The sequence below is a fragment of the Panthera uncia genome, chromosome B1 (genome assembly GCF_023721935.1).
Source record: "Panthera uncia isolate 11264 chromosome B1, Puncia_PCG_1.0, whole genome shotgun sequence".
NCBI lineage: Eukaryota > Metazoa > Chordata > Mammalia > Carnivora > Felidae > Panthera > Panthera uncia.
In genome coordinates this window covers 157183156-157188595 of record NC_064811.1, presented here as the reverse complement: position 1 = coordinate 157188595, position 5440 = coordinate 157183156, and positions in this window count along the sequence as shown.

Below are 5440 nucleotides of genomic sequence, written 5' to 3'. Positions count from 1 at the left end.
ACATAAATGAAGCTGTACGGTACAAGAAACCCAACTCTCTGGGAAAGGTCAAGAAGACAGCAATTATCAGAGAATTGAAGTAGGGGAAATCAGAGAGTGGGCTTACTTCATTCAGGAGTCCATGAAGACTCCTGGGGAGACAATGTTACGACCTCCTTTCTTTCCCTTCCTTGGCAAAAGAAAGCTTCTGACTGAACTGTAAATTTTAATGCAGCTACTCATTCAGGGATTTAAGTTTTCATGATGCAGGCCCAAGAGCCAGGGCCCTCTGCTACCCACCCCTCACTGGATCCAAATACCCACTGGTCACATATACTTTGTGTGGCATCTATGTGAATGTTATACATAGCAGGCCAACTGTCTTGATGGGTCAGGATCAATAGCTCTCCTTGGGTTGATAATGTCTTCCCGTTTGCAATGGCTTATCTTCAACCCTGGAGGAACATGAGGGAAGCTGTCAAGTCTGAGATGAAGAAGAAAGAATTGGGAGTCTCCAGGAGGGAAAGAGGAATCAGTCAGTGGTAAAAGATTTGTTCCATTTGAAGGTGCCAAATCTTGTCAAAGGAGGGACTATCCACTGATGATGGAGTGGCATTTCCAATTATATCTTGACTACAGCAGAAAAATGGTGGTGCCATCTTCTTCCTTTGTGATTTGAGATCTTCTAAACCCAGGGCTGAATAGGTGGAGGTAATGAACCACAGCCTCTGGGCCCCTTGCACTACAGAAAGCTGATCTGGTTCAGATACCATCTATGGAGGAAAGGAGAGAGGAAGTCATGCTACTTTCCCTCCAAATCAGTACCACTAGCATCATTTGTCAGTGAATTGAGTAGCAAAGTTCATCAGGCTTACAGAGTAGAGTTCAATGCCACTATGTAGGACATCAGAACTGTCTAGTACGTTGTAAAATGTCCCTAGTCTCAGTTAAGAGGCTCAGCTCGGGGCCAGGAAACACAGCTGTGGCTGTGTTCTTGAATGGCTCAGAACTTGAAAGTCCCAAGAGCTGAGGGATTACCCGAGGCACAACTACATTTATTATTATTATTTTTCAATGTTTAGTTTTCACAGAGAGAGAGACAGACACAGAATCCATAGCAGGCTCCAGGCTCTGATCTGTCAGCGCAGAACCCAATGCAGCCCTCAAACTCATGAACTGTGAGATCATGACCTGAGCTGAAGTCAAACAACGGACTGAGCCACCCAGGTGCCCCAGGACAACCACATTTATATCCATGATTCCACTGCAAATCTGAACCTATCCTGATAGAGCCTAAGGAAAGAGTTCTTAATAGTTCAGAGTCCTGTCTGTCCTATGGGAAGGAAGTCTTGTTCCTCCCATGTCAGGGTAGAGTGACTAGGAAAAGGTTTAAATGCAGCCCAATGGCAAAAGCTCAAGTCGAGAAGCCATGCAAACTTTGTTCCTAGCTGGATAGAGCTGACTGATGAGTGGTGAACTGAGGTCAGAAGGTAGCACATCTGCCTGCATGGCTGTGTTTGACTGGAGAGGGGAGGCAGGGTTGTAACTAGCTTGTCCCAAACCAGATCTGAGCAGTGCAGAAGTGTTCTACGCCGCTCCTGGTTCTGCCCACCCCACCCCCCCTCCCCCAGCAACTCTGGTTAGGCTGTCTGGAACTTTTCCTTCAGTATTCATCTCAGACAGCGTGAAGCCAGGCGCATAATCTTGAGATAATGTGAAGCAGTATGCTGAGGTGTACAATCCTTGTGGCACCCCTCACTGAATGGTACAGAAGCACCGAGACTAGACTTCCTTCCTTGTTTTAACGAACTCTTCCAGCAGGAGGCAGCACTAACTTGAGTATTGTGGCTGGAAACTAAAACACACACACACACACACACACACACACACACACAACTTTTCGTAAAGAACCTAAGAATAAGGAACAAATGACAGCTCAAAGGTCTTCCTTTATTTTTACTTTTTAAAATTTTTAAAAATGTTTTATTATTTATTTTTTGAGAGAGAGCGAGTGAGCGAGCGAGCAGGGGAGGGCCAGAGAGAGAGGGAGACACAGAATCCAAAGCAGGCTCCAGGTTCTGAGCTGTCAGTGCAGAGCCTGATGTGGGGCTCAAAGTCCAGAACTGTGAAATCGTGACTTGAGCCGAAGTCAGTACTCAACCAACTGAGCCACCCAGGTGCTCCCAAAGGTCTTCCTTTAAAAACCAGCTTCCTGTGCTATGGCCTCTTAACAGCTGGAGGAAGGAGGGATTTGCTTCCATTTTGGCCATGGGGTCCCCTCCCTCCCTGCAGGGCACATTCAAGTCATATTCTTTGGAATGTGTACATTCAAGAAAACCTAATCTTCAGGGGTTGTGCTTTCCCCCAATCAATCTACAGTTTCCTCTACTCCTCATATTCATTTAACCTGTTGCAGATGAGGAGGGAGGTTTGTTCTAGTTATTTCCAGAAAATGAGGTATCAACTGCCTGTCACTGGGGTGTTGGCTCTTCCATGCAGGAATACTTGTCCCACAGCACATGGCACCTGTCCTCTGCTTAGAAGGGCAGGGAGGGTTGGCTCTGCTAAATTCTGAACCTCATTTTGAGGGGGCCAGGTTTGTGATTTCAGCAACAAAAGCTGAATATACAAGATAAGAATCATGCGCAGGCTCAATCCCTAAATGTGTTACCTCCACTAGGTCAGCTCCTGGAAGGCAGTGCTTTGTTGTGCCCACTGCTGTCTCTAGTGCCTGAAAGTGCCTGCATGCAGGCACACAGTAGGCACTCAATAAATAGCCCTTCTGGGGTGCCTGGGTGGCTCAGTCAGTTAAGAGTCTGACTTCAGCACAGGTTATGATCTCGCTGTCCGTGGGTTCGAGCCCTGCATTGGGCTCTGTGCTGACAGCTCAGAGCCTGGAGCTTGCTTCAGATTCTGTGTGTGTCTCTCTCTGCCCTTCCCCTACTCATGCTGTCTCTCTCTCTCTCAAAAATAAACATTAAAAATATTTAAAAAAAAATAGCCCCTGCATAAATGACAAAATGTACCAACCTTCTTTCACTCGCTACTTTTCACCCCCCACCCCCACCTCCCTAATTCTCAGCAACCCACCGAACATCTGAATGACTTCTTTGCTCTAGTTACCTTCACCTGATTCGCCTTAACACCTGTCACTGCCTTATTCTAATACCTCCATCCAACATCCTAGTTGTCTATGGCTCAGAATCTAAATAATGCAGACCTCCCTTCCGTCCAGTGTGGTACGAAGAGCATGGGCTGTGGACCTGGACAGACAGAAGCTGGAACCCCAATTCTGCCATGCATCCACCATGGACATAAATAAAATGGGGATAAGAACATCCACCTTCTAAGTTATTGGGGCCAGAAATAAGATTGTAGTAAAGCTCCAGACATACAAAAGGCAATCAATGGCTTTTTACCCCAATAACCTAATCTTATGCTATCTAAATTTAGCTCGTGCTACCCAACACACCTGAGCCCCATAGTCTTCCTATACACACCATATGTATCTATTCCAGACACCACCCCCGCAGCCTACCTATCCATCATACTCCGACTGCTCCTGCCCGGCTCTCATTCCACCTTCTTGCACTTCATCATGCCTCCTTGGATTTTTTCCTCACGTGGTGATCTTGAAATTCTTTTGTATTGCTTGGAAGGTCTAGCACCATGCTGAGTATAGATAAGGGGCTTAGCAAAGGCTTGCTAAGTCAGAATGCAGTTGGATTTTAGCTGGAAAAGACCACATGTAGGTCTATTAATTAATGAACCCTGCCCCTCCTGAAATACCATGGGATTCCTTGGTTGGCTATGTGTCTTTGGGCCGCTCCTTGCGTCATTTCCACAGTGAATGTCTCACAAAAGGAAGCTAGTAGAAAGACAGCCTCCATCAGGACCTCATCTAGCTTCTTGGGAATTGGAGGGATGCCCACAGCTGTGCCAACAGCAGCACGGAGGCTGGAAAAATCACTGGCAGTCGAGGTCCCTACTCCGCTCGTGTTCCCTGGGAACATTCCCCGAGGTTCTGGTTTTAGCCTTCTCACTGTTTATTCTGTGCAACTCCTGACCCAGCATTCCCTTCTGACCACTCTTCTGGGTCACCCAGACCAGAAACCTCCAGGACACGTCTTTCCGCCTTCCACCGCACCAAGTGCCTTCAAGCCTCCTTTCCCAGTATATGCTGTCTTCACTGCCCCTGACCTGGCCTCTTCATTTGTGTATGGAAAACCCAACAGCTGTGACACTCCTCCACTAAACTGCTCTTGGCCCCCGTACCTCAGGCCATTCATGACCTAGGGAAGGCCCTTCCTAGGATCAAGTCCTACCCTCCTCCTCTCTGAAGACTTCTCAGATTCCCTTAACTCATGGCATCTGCATAACCACCACACTGGACAAACATAGAAGTATCGTTTTATGATGTTTCTAGGTGTACTTTTCCTATTCGTAGCAACTCTCGTCTCCAGACTGGGTCGATACCTTGGAAACATATACCACAGCTTGAAACACTTCTTTGTATTCCCTGCTTCACAGCATGTGGTGTCTGTCCTAACAGTTGTCACTGGGGTCCCAACTGCCAGAAACAGTGCTGTTGGTGATGTCAGTGGGTGGGCAGGCCAAACTCTGATGGTTTCCTAGGGTATCTCTACAAAGGCTTTACGACTCACTACACTGGGATGTTCAGTTGGGCCTGGGGAGCCTTATCTCCCTAAGATTTTAACTTCCTCGAGGGCAGGGACTGTCCTAGATCTTGGCCACTCCAAAGCACCCAGCTAAAATGATGTTCAAGAAACACCTTTGTTTCCTGAAGGATGCTTTTGTTCAGTGGGAAAGGCGTACAACTTATGATTTCCTTATTGTCAGAGAAGCCTCTTTTTCACACTTTCTTGGACCGTAAGATGTAGGACCAAGGGGACTAGATCTACCATGTAGACTTGTGGGCAAGACCTCAGGTTGGATGTCAGGAGGGGAGAGTAAGATGCTTTTACTAGAAAGCTAAGGGATGGGGAAGGCTGACTGGTCTCCATGCTGAACCTAGTTAGAGCTTCCGTTGTTGTCTTTGCTCTGATGACTTCTCCAGTCTCACTTTCCATCTATAAGAAAAGGGTATCCTGTATGCCTGGAGCCAACATGCCGCTATGGCTGGGCCCTTCCACACACCCTCACCAGGCACACCGATTCCAGCTGCCTTCACAGTCCTTGTGGGGGGAGGGGACTCCCAACTTGGCTGTAGAAAAGGTCAGGCAAAGGACTTGACCACTAAGGCCTGCTGCTCCCAAATGGTAGATTGACAAGTGTTATGAGTCCAGAACTGTAAGGTCCAAGTCAACCACTGCCTCTTGCCAAAGGCCACCCATGCCCAGCATATCCTATAATGAGAAACACCTGCTGCTTCTCCACAAGACCTCTGCCTGGCATTTAAGGCCCTGAGAAATCTGGCCCTTTTATGGCCATTTATACAAGC